The sequence below is a fragment of the Synchiropus splendidus genome, chromosome 7, assembly GCF_027744825.2.
Source record: "Synchiropus splendidus isolate RoL2022-P1 chromosome 7, RoL_Sspl_1.0, whole genome shotgun sequence".
Lineage (NCBI taxonomy): Eukaryota > Metazoa > Chordata > Actinopteri > Syngnathiformes > Callionymidae > Synchiropus > Synchiropus splendidus.
The window spans coordinates 6,830,852-6,847,003 of NC_071340.1; the positions used below are offsets into that span (position 1 = coordinate 6,830,852).

Genomic DNA, 16,152 nt, shown 5'->3' on the forward strand with positions numbered 1-16,152 from the left:
TTGAAAGTATTGCGGAAATGTGAACATGAACCACATCACGTGACATAACCAAGAGCTCCTGTCCATGCCATCCACCGGGCCACAACAAATGAAACTCAAGCAAACTTTACCACCAGGTAATTCTGCACGTTCTCTCAAGCAAGGGCTTCAGGCGGCTAATGAAAGTAACAGAGCCACACTACGTTATGGTGCCTTGCTGTGAAGTGTGAAGAAGTAATCCCAAACACGTACCAGTCAGTAAAAGAAAACGTGACAAGTAAGGTTCAGTCAACAGTCAGGGTGGGCATTACAAGTTATACATGGACATCTGTGGCTCTGCAGTCTTACATGAGTCAGACAACTCACTATATTGATGAGGAGTGGACCCTCATCTCGTACGTACCACAGACCACAGAGGTTGAAACTGTTTAAATACCGTACAACGGCCGTCAGGTTGTTGTGAAGTCAGTAACCAGCATTCTGTTTACATTTTCACTGGTTGACAATATCTTTTTTCATATTGATAATAAAATAAAAATGCATTTGTATTAAACAGATGCATCTTAGGGGTGAATTTTTAATGTCATATTTCTAATAATGCACCAGTCCCATGAGCAGTCCATCGCCGCAGGTAAAGACACATCTGGCGTTTGCAGTCTTGGATCTTTCCGGTGATCCTGCCAGCATGTTTGTGAAAGCAATGCTAAAACCTGGGAGGGGACTGAACCTTCCTATTTTCACCAGTCTTACAGTCATCATTTACTTCCAATCCTTCATTCATTTCCTGTTGAATGTTAATATGATATTAGTATTAATATGTTGCATAACTAGTCATGTGATTATGGCAACAGCTCAGAAAATGGTTTTAAAACTAACCCGAATTGAGATCGGATCAAATTGAATTCAATTGTGATAATAAATTCTAAGTCATGAGAATCAGAATGGAATCGATTCTTGAAGTCAGAATCGATACTCAGCCATACAAGCTATATTTTTAACTGGCACGACTTTGTTATCAGTTCACGTTCAATTGAGAAACAGTACGTAAGCTTATGCAACTCTGATGTAACTTACGCTTAACTATTGATTGTTTAGGTTGTACTGTGAAATGTACTTTCAAAAGCCAAAAACTCAAAGGTGATGACAGATCAAGGCTATATTTGTCCAGGCCGCATTCAGCCAGAGGTTTTAAAGCAGGAACCTGCTGAGTTCACCCTATTCTGCCTTGTTGCTGAGAGCTACACAGAGTGGGAGAAATCTGTGGGAGTAACCTTTGGTGGAGCAAAGCACAGTCTGAGTGCTTAAAGGTTTTATGTTAAGGTCAACTGTTTGAGCTTCATATCAGCTGGGTCCCAGTTGGGAGAACTATATGCTTCCCACTCAAAAGAATCCCTGAAGTATTGAGTATCTTCACAGAGAAAAATGAAAGACTAGTATTAACTCTTCACTGTCTGCGAGAGACAATACTGTAGGAAAATAATGTTAACCAACAACTGACTACCAAGTTCTGTGACTTTTCTGTGTTTACTGAGAGATCTCTAACAGCTAAATAATATTGTTAGATCAAGCGTGTCTTTGATACTTTCTTTAAAGCTGAGCGGGATAATGCTTTTCAAGACGTGATGGAAGCGTTGCCACTACCTGCGGTGTGCTGAGTGATACATATGGCTGTGATGTTTTTTTAAGTTTTAGTAATAGTCATGAATGTAGTTCTCAATGCTATCCCATGTCAAAATATTATATTTACCCAATGCTGTGACAAATAAAGCATGAGTTGAGTATATGTGGTCTAACTTTTAACTCAACTTTTCCCTTCATTTATTTTCTTTTCTCATTTTTCAAACCCTTATTATAGACGGATGGACTCGAGTCTAAAAGTGTAATTTATATAATAAACCAGTCAACAACACCATGGAGGGCTCATTGCAGAACATGAAATCTAGGCGTGAGTTTGAAAAAAACACTTCCGATCTATGGTCCCATCTCAGAGTTTGTCATCCCAGGTGATAAAAAAACTGCACCAGAAGAAACGTGAAGTAGAATTAGCATCTCACGCAGGAACTTCATCGCAGCCAATAATACAGGACACGTTTGATAAACAAAGGAAGGGGACAAATTCTGATAACAGGTCTAAACATCTGGGCAAACTGAACTAGTCTTGGAGATGATAAGCCACTGACAACCAGCCATTTACGGTGGTGTCTGATGGTGGCTTTAAGTTAGCTGCAGCAGAGGCAATGCAATGAAAATTGAGACGTGTCACAGAACTGACAACCTCCCGGAAGTTTGCCTCAAGTTGTGGAGAAGATTCACCGTAGATAGCTGGTCTAGAGTGACACAATTTCTCATGAACTTGACATGCCATTTCGTTGACAGTGAATGGACAAAAGCAACTAGTATTAGATACAACAGTGATGCTTGATCCTACACTGGGACATACCTGAAAAAGCCATCCCTCAGTATGCTTGTGTACAATTTAGTAGAAACCTTTCTCTCAATAGAGGACGTGACACTTCTGGTGAGCCACAGTAACACATTAGGATCCTGCATTCATGCCTGTGCTGACTATAAGATGATGGGGCACCATCCAGAAAAGGCATTGGGACAGTCAGACAAGCCACGAAGGAGAGTCTGCAGAGGAGTGTCTCAAAATTGGAAGACACAAAACCTGTGGTGCTGGTGTGACTCTCAGATTTGCATTATCAGAGTAATGTATTTTCATTTGCCACTCGCTGACCAACGCTTAAGTGTGGCTGAATGAGGAAGAGGACACTGTCTCACAACAGGCCACCCGAGGGGTGCAAGCTGTCACAGATGAAGCCAATGTGGACCGTGCAGGCAACTACAATGGATAGTGGATGGATGGATGGATTAGATAGGTTAAACATTCCAATTGCTTACATAAACAAATGCTTTAAACAGTGTTGAAGTTTGCATTCTTCTGCATCATATACTTGCACTGCAAATGAATATCGGCTCCATGAATCGGTTGTTGCCCTCTCAGACGACTAATAATCGAACATTGGTCAATTGCTATTGCAGAACCCACTTAACATTCAGGCAAATGATTAGGAAAGCATCTTTTCATACTGGTGAACTACACTATCAGAAGCACAAATATGCTTTCAACTACCAAACCAAAATCAAAAAGATATTTGAGGCATTCTACACATTTCCCAGATGCACCCCAGGAGGCATAAATTGAAGTAAAAAGAGTCACAAAAAGCATAGACAAGAGGAGGACAGACTAAAATCCTCCCTTTGAAAAGATGGGCTGCTGAAATGACTGTGACATTTGAAAAGGCCAGACTTCCTGAGAGGCATTGACTCTTCTTCCATTAGAGCAGGGTACTCCATGATTACACATATCAATAACATCTAACTGGAGCCCTTGGGCCTTTTCTTATCTCTAATACTAGTATGTACTGTATATGTTTATGAGAGTCTCTGAGCTCGCCTGTGTGTGTGGATAAACAGAGGGATGTCAGCTCTGGCTCCAGACGTTGTGCAGCTCTGTTAAAGGATGTGCTGGCCAGTCAATTGTTGTAACAAGATTAAACAGGACAAACAGGATGTGTCTTTAGTGGCATTTAGAGCTTCTGGGAAACACTTGGCAATAATATGTGCATTTAAGGTTTCAGGTGATGAGTTGGAGCCAGAAAAACATGCTGCCAGCCATAAACACGAGGGCTGCTTGGTTCCATTAATTATGTTTTTTGTGTTTAATTGACATCTGTGGTGTAAAATCCTTATGGTCAACAAGGCTCAGGTGTCAGAGTGTATTTTTTTCAACTACATGTACATTGCTAAGATGACAGCAAGCCATTTTTCCTCAGGAAATGAAAAACACAAAAATGTATTAAGTGAACTGAACAGCTGTTCACCTGGATCTTCGCCTGGTTCCTTTTCATATCCACCTTCAACACCATCATCCATGAACTTCCTCAGGACAAGCCGTTCCTGCCAGGTATGCCAAACTGAATATGGATTATGGACCACCTGTCTGGCAGGTGTCAAGCAGGAGGAACATTTCCCTCTTTCCCAAATTGTCAGCACTGCCCCCTTTGAGCCACTTACTGCAGAGACCAGCTCCTCTTAGAAACATGTAGTTATTCCTTTAATTACGGGACTAAAGTCTCTTCTGAACAAAGAGGTTGAGATGTTCACTGAGTTAGAACAGTCACAGTCCATCAACACTAAGGCTGGGGAACTCTGGGTCCTTCACGATACAATTCTATCACAATTTTTATTTGCAATATTTATCAACATATTGATCTATTGCTAGAAATTTACACCACAACACATCACAATATCTGTACCACTTAAGTAATTCTCAATTTATTGACTGCTCTGAATCAATTTCAGAAGAAAAACAAAAGCTTGTCCATCAATTTCACATGCATGACAACCCAGTAAAGTCAAAATATATACTGCACAGTGGCGGTTCTTTCCACGCACAGACCGCATTGTTATGCAGAAGATAGCCGAGTCTGATCATGTAGCTCTTAGCAAGCAAAGCAATTCACCCCCATGACAAAGAGTTGCGACGTGAGACCTTGAGTCCTTCTGTTTCGATAACGTAGGGCCTGACAAAATAGGCTGTTAGAATACAAACATTTAACATAACAGCAAGTCGGCCATGGCTCTGTGACTGGTATCGTGCTGCACTCCGATGCCAAACCAGCGATGCTAGCTCGTCCATCATCCCGCTATTGTTGCTGGTAAGAGACCCCACAATGACGGACGCCCACATGGTTGGCAGTTATTATGCACTGAAAAAAAACCAGTTGCTTATATTCTCAAATGTAAGTTGATTTCTATTTAATTCTTACGCATTTAGCTGTATTTAGCACTGAAATAATAAGAGTTACATAAATAAAATAAATAAGTAAACAGGATTCCCACAAATCAAACTGGAACAAAAGACAAATTCTCAAAAACAAAATGAAAATGAATCAGTTATTTCAGTCGTTCAGTCATTTAGAAATACACAGGCTTTTTTTTAGCTTTAAGGTGTTTCCATTATTTTGTCCAACCTATGTATGCCGACATGTTGCAGTGTGTCACTGGTGTCAAGTGAATGAGAAACAGCTGATTCAAATGCATCAAGTGCATCTAGCACATCAAAGCAAAATCCATTTGAAAAGGATCATGACACACAATTGTGCCAAACCAAAAAGTGAAAAAAAATGGCTGTCAGTTAGCTTGAAGGGCCAGCATCTGATGTTGACATAGCTTGCAACAATGGCAGTGATGAAATAGAGTGAAAGAGTGCATTTGTTTTCTAAAGGAAGACACATCTTAATAAAGGCAGTAAGCCTGTTACCGTATATAAAACCCATTAGATGAACCTTCAATATTTCATAAGCACTGTGTTGGACTGAATAATCTTCACATAACAGTGACAATTGCTGCTTGCTGTTTTCTGTTTTTTTTATGAATCTTTTCATCATAGAGACACAAGTCACACTAGAATAGGGCCAGGCTAAACAACATTGCCCCCTTATTGTCTCAAGCGTAATGAGCGGGGTGTGTAATGACGCAGGTATTTAAATTAGATCTATATCCATTTATTCTCCTTTAGTAACCGAGAGAGTGACCCAGACAGACCCTCAGAACAAGCAATGTAACGTGCAAAAAGTTATACAAGCATCTACTACGACACAAAGTACAAGTACTGACAACAGGAATCACAATCAGTATTTTTCATCATAGTATTATTAATATTGTTAATTGTTATATGTTATTTTTACTATACTATTACATTTACAAGTACTCTGAAGTAGGAAGTAGGTTTCTAAATGGAAAAGGACTCCAGCTACATTGAATTAAATGCAGGGAAGACATGTGACAGGGCAGTATGACTAATCCTCTTTAGCAGAAGCACACATGCATTTAAATGAAGGTTTTGCACTTGACTAAAGTACCTGTCTGACAGATGAAATCAATTTAATAGGCCTACATGATAAAGACTCTGTGGCAAGACAATCTTAACAAATGATAGAAAAATCTATCATGTGCTCTACGTGCTTCACCCCCTGAATCATTGCCTCCTTTCAAGTCTCATTTACAACTATAAGACGGCCATTAGCAAAGATCCGCTAAGAGAATAGGGCAATCACAGAGGCTAAGACGTGCACACCATGTGTAATGACTTCAGTGAACGGAGGGACAGACTGAATCAGTAGAGACGGAGAATGTTCATCAATCATACCATGATGCATGTTAATCAAATTATGGTATACAGATTTGATCCAAAGGTACCAAATCTTTGCTCCTTTTGGCTAAAACCCAAACCATCAGTTTCTTGTTGCAACAAGATACCCTGATATCACCTCCTGTCAACAGCATCACTGAAAAAAAAGGTCTTATTCTGCAACACAGTACTGCGTTATCATCACTCCTATGAAATAGACATATTCAATATCACACAACAAAAACTCAAGAGTTGCTCTTCAGCACCAGCGTTTATGCACAACCAGCTGTTCAGACACTGCTGATTATATAGACATGATTCAGTTAAAATGGTGGTATGCGTTTTACTTGGATTTCTCATTCCACAAAAATGATGTTGTGAGTCATTCATTCCCTTTCAGCCTCCTCCCTTGTCTGTTTGTGCCTCACTGGTAACATCACACAGCTGGAGCCACTCATCCATTAATGTATCACTTCGCAAAACTTAAAGAATACCTCTTCTTGGGATCCAACTTTCATATATTAATATTTTAAGCAATCACCCTTATGATCATGAAAGAACCCATAAAACAGTACTAAAGTACTTCAAAAGAGTGTTGATACCCCTCCTACACTAGAAAGGGATCTCTTCTATCCATCTTCAGTTTTTTAACAACATTTCTACTTATTATATTTATTGACTTTCAGTTTGAACGTAGAACAATGGTTTTATTCCATGGGTTGCTGGTACATCACAGTGGAGTTAGATTTGTTGGATTGTGCAGTCTCTGTTGAAGCGCAGTAGATTACAGTGATTGAGCAGGAACTTATTGCTGCACAGTTAAGATTATTGTGATAACATGAGTTAAAATCCCTCCCAGTAAAAGCCCTACTTCATCATCAGTCCAAATGAACTGGTTCATATTGTCCGTACCAGGATGTGGGCGTTTGGCGGCGAATACACGTTGTGCTGTTTCCTCCCTGACTTCCTTGAAAATAGACTGCCACACACAGCTACTACAACGGCATCAGTGAATAGATTTAAAAAGGAAACGTCACCAAGTAAAGAAATTAGATGTAAAATAATTTGGCCAAAAGAAAAAGGTTGTGTTTTGCAGAAATGGTACAATTATTTCTTTAACATATCTGAATATCAAAAACTGCGGTAGGAGAGACTGCTTGAAACTCGGAAGAAAGGAAACAGCATAATCACAGAGAATCATGAGTCATAGTGATTATGCCAAAAAAGCTAACTCCAGCGCCAAGTCTGAGTCGCTGCGCTGCCACAGATGCACTGGAAGAAACCATTGAACGTACAGTTGTGGGAGTCAGCAATAATGGCAAAAATAGTTCTGCGAAATTAGTTGTGCAGAGTACAAGACAAATAGGAAAACATGCTAAAATGTTATTTCGTATGTCTTCCAATTTGGGAAAACTATGTTGTTGTTTTTTTCCGAGCAATGTCACTGCATCCCTAATATCTGCTCTTTTAATCAATTGTCACTACCATTTCCTCCAAATAATTTACTGTAAACCTTTGACCAGCGATTTAATCAGGCTATTCAGTACTCATGAATCCCTCAACGATAATCTTTCAATTTCAGTCACCACATTGGGATATGTAAGACTGCCTCAGAGTACTGTCTGATAAGAAAAACCGCCTCAGATTCACATTATATTGAATTGCTTTGTTCGTGAATGCAAAAGAGGATGGGCTGAACCTGTTTCCCCGCTCTTCTATCAGCAAGATAAGATGAACACCTGTTCATCTGCTTCATTAGAAAACTCACAAAAGGAAAACCACTGGGAATGTCAGATACATTTCAGGAGTTTTCATCCTTTGAGGGTCTCTCAGAGCCACCGCGACTGCTTACCACAATTTTCTCCTCAACTGCTGCGGCAAAAGTTGGTAGGATGTAGGAGTGGAGCAGTCGGGCACAAGGGTAAGATTGACATTGATATTCTGTGGTGGGCCTCCATCACAAGGTTAACCCTCTTAGTGGGTTTGAAAGGGATCACAGGACCAATTATATTACATTTTTAGAGGCAGATTCAGGATGATTTATCAGCAGTTAGTAGCTGACAAACCCTTTATCAATGTGCCTGTTTAGTTGGACATTCCATGCACACTAGCTTTATCGACAAACAGCCATGTGACTGAATCTGATTATAAGAAAAAATGACAAGAAATCACCTGCTATCAAACTAAATGATGATAAATCATTTTCCACATTAGCTTGTCAGAAAGCACTTCAACCATGAGTCATCCATGAATTTCAAAGACAAGCGTTTTGAAACAATAACACTGGAAGATGGATGAGAGACTGCTGTCAAAGGGTGGCACAGAGTATTCATTTAGAAGACAGAGGCCTGTTTGACAGGCGTTGTGTCATGTAGTATTTACACATTTGCCTTCATTTGCCACTATCAACGCAGAGTAGCTTAGGGAAACTGGGGAAGCACTCATACAAATTAAATTATTTTAAAATAACAGAACACAGACAAACCAAATCAAAAACACAGCTTCCTTGGCAGAGGTAATAATATTATAGGTCTGTGGTGTTGTACTGTACTTTTGCCTGTCTCTAATTCTCAGTGAATGACGCAAATAATTGCTTCTAACGTCTACGAGATGAAGTGAAAGATGACTTCAATTAACATTTTTCATAACACAGTTATTATTTTCAGTGTTATGAAGTGTTATTTTGTAACACTGAAAATATTTCTGTTGTGATGCATTGCTCATTGTCAATGAGCAATGCATCACAATGGAAATATTTTCAGAGATTTTAGGATTGGAAAAAAAAAAAACGTAATTAAATCACAAAAACAGAAAACAAACAAAAAAACATATGTAAAAATTATGGGACAAATAGCACATACAGCTTCAACAGGAATCTTTTTCAAATTCTTGGAATCTCTTTGCACTTATATCTGCAATGTAATCACATCTTCTGGTTGTCTGAAGATGGATGAAACCATCCCATTGAATGGGTGGGTTTAACAGTACACATCACCCATTCATATGGACTAGTAAGCTCCTCCTGTGCCTACTGGTCGGTACAAAAGGTTGTTATCGCCCATTCTATGAGGTCCTCCTAGTTAAATGCTATAACCATCGCTTTTCACGAGTCCATGGTTGGAGTTAGGGTCAGTATGGGAGGCAGAGGACAGCCTGGCTGTCGTTCATGCCATAATACCAAGTTCGTCTCACTTGTTATGGATTTGGGATCAGTAGTTATATATGCTAACTTATTCAGCCATATAGTCAGTGGGCTCCCCACTGACCATGGCAATAAATTTGATTCTGATTCTGATTCTGATTCTGATAAGATTCAGTCAGGATGGCCAAAAAGTTTTTGATACAACATAACCAACCAGACACCACCAATCCAGCAATGTATGTTTTATGATAAAATGATGTTTCCAAGCTGAGAAACCATGCGTTTTGCCAGCCAGTAAGTAAGTAAAGTTCAAGCCCTAAACAGGTATTCTCAGCCACTAATGCAATTTTTCTACTTCACATGTAGTGTCCTCATTCTTTCTGAGCCTTGTCTCATTCTTTATCCTCACCACGACAGAAGGCTACTTAATACCATCTCAACTACGGTTATAAACAACAGACAGGTCATTGACTAATCAATCTGTGTCTCTGGTCGCTGTCTTGGAGGCCTTGCAGTTGGTCAGCTCTCCTCTGCTCTGATTTATTCCCTCGTCTCACAGTCTGCCTTAAGATAGTCTTGACGCTACCCCATCTATTTCAACTTTGCCTTCAGTACATTTTCCAAATAAAGTGAACAACGTCCAAGTATTCTGAAATATGACTCCCACCAGCAAACATCATCCCAAAATATCCACTATATCAGTCTCATTGTCCATAAGACTGCTGTCGAACAGGGCATTTGAAAAATCTACACAAAACAACACACAGTTACATACAGTGGGTAGCAAGTAGTGAGTCAGTCTCAAAAAAGGCTTACTATTTGCATTTCAGACAAATGTGATAGTCCCCATGGTTAAAGGCAACATTTTGAATTTGAGCAATCAAATGCATAGTATGCAAATGCAAAAGAAATGATCAAATAAATGGGAAGTGAGAAATGGGTTGGAAAGTCCAAATCATTTCCACTTGTGTTGGACCGCGACCATGATCTGCTACCGTCATCATTTTTTGCACTAAACAGTCAAATATATTTAGCCCAACTGTTAAGTCTGGGGCTTCCTCAATCCTAAGGAAGGTGCAAGCTTTGGATGGGCAATAACTTATCGTACACGATATACTGGCAAAAACAGTCTCCACGCTGACAATTCTGTATCTCACGATAATACATTTGTGCACTCTCCAGCTTTGCGGCGTTTAACAAGTGACACCGGCGGGTGTCAATTGTGGAGAGTTTGGTGGAGTTCGATCGTAGTTTTAAAGTTATTTTTAATAAAAAAAACCTTTGACAATTACAATGGTTGACTTACATGGTTGGAATACATATGGACAAAAATAGAACATTTTAGCACTCCAATGTCAACAAAATGCCGAAAATTCCATTGGTCTGATATGACATGGCTCAATCTTAGCAGCATGAAGCTTGTTTGCTCACAGAAGTCCATAATATCATGATCAACAACGGCGCTTTGTTTTATGGAATTTTGCACACCAACAGCATTATAACAAACAATGGATCTTGGATCAGCTGTTTTTTGCTCTGTATATTATAAGTGAGAGCTGTCTAAAACTTAATTACCTTACCTGGGGAAAAAATAAAAATAAAAATAAAAGCCCTATATTGGACTACGCAGAGGTCTCACCTCTGATTTTCCACTGAAAGCTGCAGCACTACACCACTGAAGAGGCATGAAACTGCGGTGTTTGCTTACTGGCACCCTGTCCCACCAGAATCAGCAGCAGAGCAGCAATGCAGCAGCTCTACTCTTTACTTCATGCAAGGACTGCGACATTGTATGGGGAAGTAAGGTCAGGGTGCTACCAGAATGCCCTCCAGATGCGTTCATATGCCTGTGCATATGGCAAAGCTCCGAAAGGTGAGAGGTGCAAAAAGAGTAAGAGGTGACAGGCAGATTTGTGCGACAAAAAACAAGAATCACCATTATTTGTGTTTGGTGGCTGAAAATCTGCATAGCATAGTACAGTTTTGTGGCTAGCTCACTGCGTCTCCATTTCCGCGTGTCACTGAACCACTGTCCGGTGATGACTGAGCAGGACTGCTTGCTCTTTATTTCATCTTGTTCGTCGTTGTATGTGGTGTCAAGTATCAAGAAATATTGTCTTTCTGGTCTCTTGAAGTCTCCAAAATCTCGGCAGGAAACAATGACCATGTCTGGCGCGGCCTACAGGCTTCCTTTCTCATGCGTTTAAAAAAAATTACTAGATGAAAAACGCCAAAAACAATCATCCATTTACCATTTGACAGAAAGTAGCTATAGCCTGCAGCCTCTTGTCTGAAAAGAATTACATTAACTGAAACTTCAATATTACATTTCTGAGCCAATTTAATCACTGCAGTACAATGGCAAACGAACAGGAAAGAGGAGACAACAATCGTGGGAGAAAAAAAATCTTAGTCGAGAATTTTGACTGGCGAACATTATGACTTCCACACAGTGAAGAGGTCTGTTATAAACCTGCAGGGTTTTTTTGTTAAGGATATATTTAAGCTGTAACGAGGGGTTGTTAGAGATGTGTCTTTTAAGACAATGATACATGTTGTATAATTATTGTCATTAAAAATGTGGTGTAATTATCTCAACAAAGGAACTTGTGTTTTGCCAGCCCCTCTTCCATCTAACAAAAAAGCTACGCTGGATGGAAATAGAAGAAGGCCATTTACATTTGGTGCTGAGTGGATCAATAATAATAAGCAGAAGATTATACAATTAAGACATTATATATGTATAGCTACAACATTATGAATAGTTCATTAAATCAGATAGCACAGCATCTATACACAAGTACCTAAAATGCTTGTATGCGGATTCTGCTGCAAAGGATGCTAGGATAGATGACAAATTCCTGCCGTTTTTTTTTGGACCACAGGATTTCTCTTAAGGAGTTTTTGCCCTCTGGATGAGGATGAAATACATATTAAACATACTGTAGGTATTTCATGTATTAAAACTCCACACATGATTCTGACAATACCATATTGTGATAATAGAACAGCATTAACTGTCAAAGCAGCAGAAAAAAATTAGATTTTTGTGTACTGTCTGCACGGAAAAAGCAACAGGGCACGAATGTTTCAGTCACTATGTTGGGTTAATATGGCAAGACACACTTGCCATGTCCCTGTATGTTTTAAGATAGAAATAATGAATTGAGGATAGCGTAAACCAACTTCAGGTTTTCAGCCGATGGCAGAAATTTTCAGAACAGCAATGTTTTTTAGAACCAGAATTGTGTTTCGTCATTCCACCTAGACTCTAGCCACATTTACCACCATCTACTTCTACAATTCATAGTTTTTTTTTTAAAGGAGACCATCACAGATTCAAGTTCATTTTAGGGATTATGACTTATTGACTTGTTGACACAGGGACCCGGGGGATATATATTATATATATATATATATATATATATATATATATATATATATAGTTTTTTTTTTCATTTATTTTGTATTTGTCCTGTTTTGATATCATGTTTATCCAATACTTATGGTGGTGACATGTCATACTGTTGGAGTTACTTAAGACAATTATCATTTTGTACTTTGTTTTGTGGTCATTCAAACCTATTTTCTTTATTTTTGTGGGTTGCTTTTATTTACATTTCAGTCTCACCTGGAATTGTTTATGGAAATGAGGACATTTTTTGGGCAGGGAGGGACGACTGTAAGGGCTGTGATGAGCAATGTTCTTTGTTTACAATGTGGTGGATGGACACAGATGGATGACGTGTGATGACAAATAGAGGGTTGGTGAGTTCGCATGAACAGCTTCCCACACGTCTGTGTTTTGGTCTTTTTTTTAAGCATTATATACGCTTCTGCACCTCGCATGCTACACTATCAACTTTTCTTCTACGGCAGTGTAGATGCAGTTCCCAGCTGAATGCAACAGGTCACAAATTAATTTAGCAGGTAAGTTTCTCAATCCTTGATAATTACATTAAAGACAATTTTAAAAAGACTGTGCTATGTCAGACTCTCTTCAGGACAACATATTCCCAATTGTAGACTGGGATTGTCAAACTTTTCTTCAGCACAATTGCAAAAGAGCTGTTCAGCCTTAAGACTCTACTTTTCACTTTGGTGTGTATGATTCAATTTATGCATCACAATTTTTTCTCAACCCCCCTCGGTTCAGTCTCATTCCAGCATGTCACACTCCTTCACGATATCCATGAACCATTTAATAGATTCTCTAGGCAAATATCCCATCCCAATAATAATTCTCTGTATGCAGCTGCACATGCAATGGCTCTCTAATATTCTGCAACCTGAAATATGACAGCAAAAATAACACCTTAATTCAGTTAATCAATAAAAAATCCTTAACCCGCTGCAGAAACACTGCATAGGGCAGTGCCTTTGGTGTTTTGATATAATAATCTAAACACGAACACATAGAAAAACAATCCAAACTCTTCACTTTCTCAGCCTGCTTTCATACAACCAGCTTCCTCCAGCTGCTGATAGTTGAGGCGATGTGCACTATACGTTATCCAAATACCTTTGTCCAGTCAGCAGAGAAATGTGTTAACACGTACAATGATTCTGGCTTGCTGCCTGGTCATTATGCAAATCAATACAATACAGTACGTGGAGATTGCCTTCATTTAGCACAACTTAGAAGGCGTCACCAGGAAGCAGCAGCCTGTTATCCCCCTGATTTTATGTTGTACTCAAAGCATTCCTCCCGCCAATAAGTGAGATGAAACGAGGGGTAAAAACCTAGCAAGCCAAATGTGGAAAATGTATCGAGGCAGTCAAAAAAATCATCATCGTCGAATACATAACCTTCCCAGTCCATATACAGTGACAGATCAGGTTAAATTTTCTAGCAATACTCATATTTGTAATGCAGGGGTTGGCATTGTAGTTACAGTTTGTAACATAAAAGATCTGAAGTGGATCAATTCGCCTGAAAAAAAAACAAAAAACACTGCAGAGTGTATTCATAAGTCAACTGACTTTAGACGTTAAAAGCCTCATTTGCATGAATCCCAAACCAACTGAGTTAGTAGTCCTGCACACCAATAGCTTTTCTGCTTTAGCCCGGTTGTATTCTGCTAACAGATGATGAGCAACCTCCTTCATGGTTCCTGGACATGATGCTGCTTCAAATGGACGGGTACGGCCAATGAAGTTCCACTGTCATACAGCCTTTATGTGACTGCCAGGCAGTTGTGTGTACATTGGTCCAGACGCGATGCCATACTCCGTTGGCCAAAACAAGCAAATTCTGCTTATACTGGGCCTTGCCACATTATCACACACCAGTGAGACAATCGCGTCCTCATGTGTGGATGAACTATCCCTGGGTCCTCAGTAGTGCCCACTACAGACTTCCAAGCCAACGTCAAGACATGAAATGTCTGATCACTGCATCAGAGAGGGATCACAACATCAAGATGAAGTGCCCTGTGAAATGGGGGGAAAGGTCACAGCCTGCTCAAACTGCAGACACAGACACCCGGCCCTATCTTGGCCGCCATTTGAGCTTGACACGCCATTCAAATCTTAAAATGCAGTAACAGATAAACAACAGCGTCTAAGCGTTAAATTGGTAAAACCCTAGTTTTTAATTATGAGAAAGAAATCTCTCTCCAATCTACAGCACCACGCTGACGTCTCTTGATATAAGCATTGAGTTCTGCAAGCAACTGACTTAAGTCATTAGGTTTCTTTGAGGATTTTTCCATTAAAACACGCTGAAAACATGTTAAGTTCATGTCCACCTCAATGATGCCTCATCCCTTCATTTTTGATCAGCGGTTCTTGACCTTGTTGAAGGTACCATAATCCCACCAGTTTCATATGCGCATTCACAGAACCCTTCTTTCGTGAAAAGTAAAATATGATTTTTTTTCAAAGTCAAGACAAAATGAACCATGCATGAACATCACCTTGGTCAAAGAACAAAACCAACACAGTGCATGAACTCACAACAAATTCACTCTTCAATTTAAACTCAGCAAGTGTTGTGTTCTTGTATTCCCAATCTCCATGTAGCTTCAAGAAGTGTTCTTTTATTTTTGCTGGTGCGAGACTAGAATTGCCCTAGAGTCAAATCTAGTCGTTTAAATGCATTTGATTTTGTGAGATTTCATCTTTTGGTGGCTTTCACTTAAGCGCTCATTTACATGTAGAGGAAACCCTGACACAGGTACAAATCTGACAGCTTGGTAATGGAAATGTCCTTTGGAGGCAACTTGATTTGTTTTTATTATTTCTGCAGTTATTTGTGATAATTGAGAATTATACTTTTGATGATGGAACTTATTGCGCTGCGGTTGATAAATCCATTTCATTTATTTAATGATCTGAAAGAAAAGCAATAGTTTCTGTTCAGTGTTTTTTTGTTATATGTCTCTGTCTTTTTACATGTCATGATAACATAATGAATGTAACTGAAACTACCATATGGGTTTCCTCAGCAATTTTTAAGTGAGGTTAACAAATTAATTAATCACACATTTTTAATCACATTACAGCACCAATCTTTGGACCATGTAGATCCGGCAAAAAAGCATATCCCCCGCCAGGGATCGCATTGCCTCAGCTCAGGGAGGCGCGCCTCACTGTTTGAGAAGAGCTGAAACAGTGCCGAATGGAAACACGCAAGACAGTGAATGCCAGCCCAGAACTCATAGCAAGCAAAAGAGTGACACCCTGAGTCACTAAAAGCCAGCTTTGTCTGTGAACATGGGCCTGTGGGGATTAAAAAGCTGAGCAAAAGTGAAAAGGCAGGAATCGAAAAGGGACGGATTGCCTGAAGCTTGTTCCTGCGGTTCTGCAATAAATGGAAACTTGGGAATTGAAC

At 39.5% G+C, this 16,152-nt stretch overlaps 1 protein-coding gene across 4 annotated transcripts in view; it reads right to left on the minus strand.

Annotated features, from left to right (window-relative positions):
• The window catches only part of gpat2 (glycerol-3-phosphate acyltransferase 2, mitochondrial), a 97,954-nt gene that overhangs the window by 70,497 nt on the left and 11,305 nt on the right, over positions 1–16,152 (minus strand). The window lies entirely within an intron of this gene.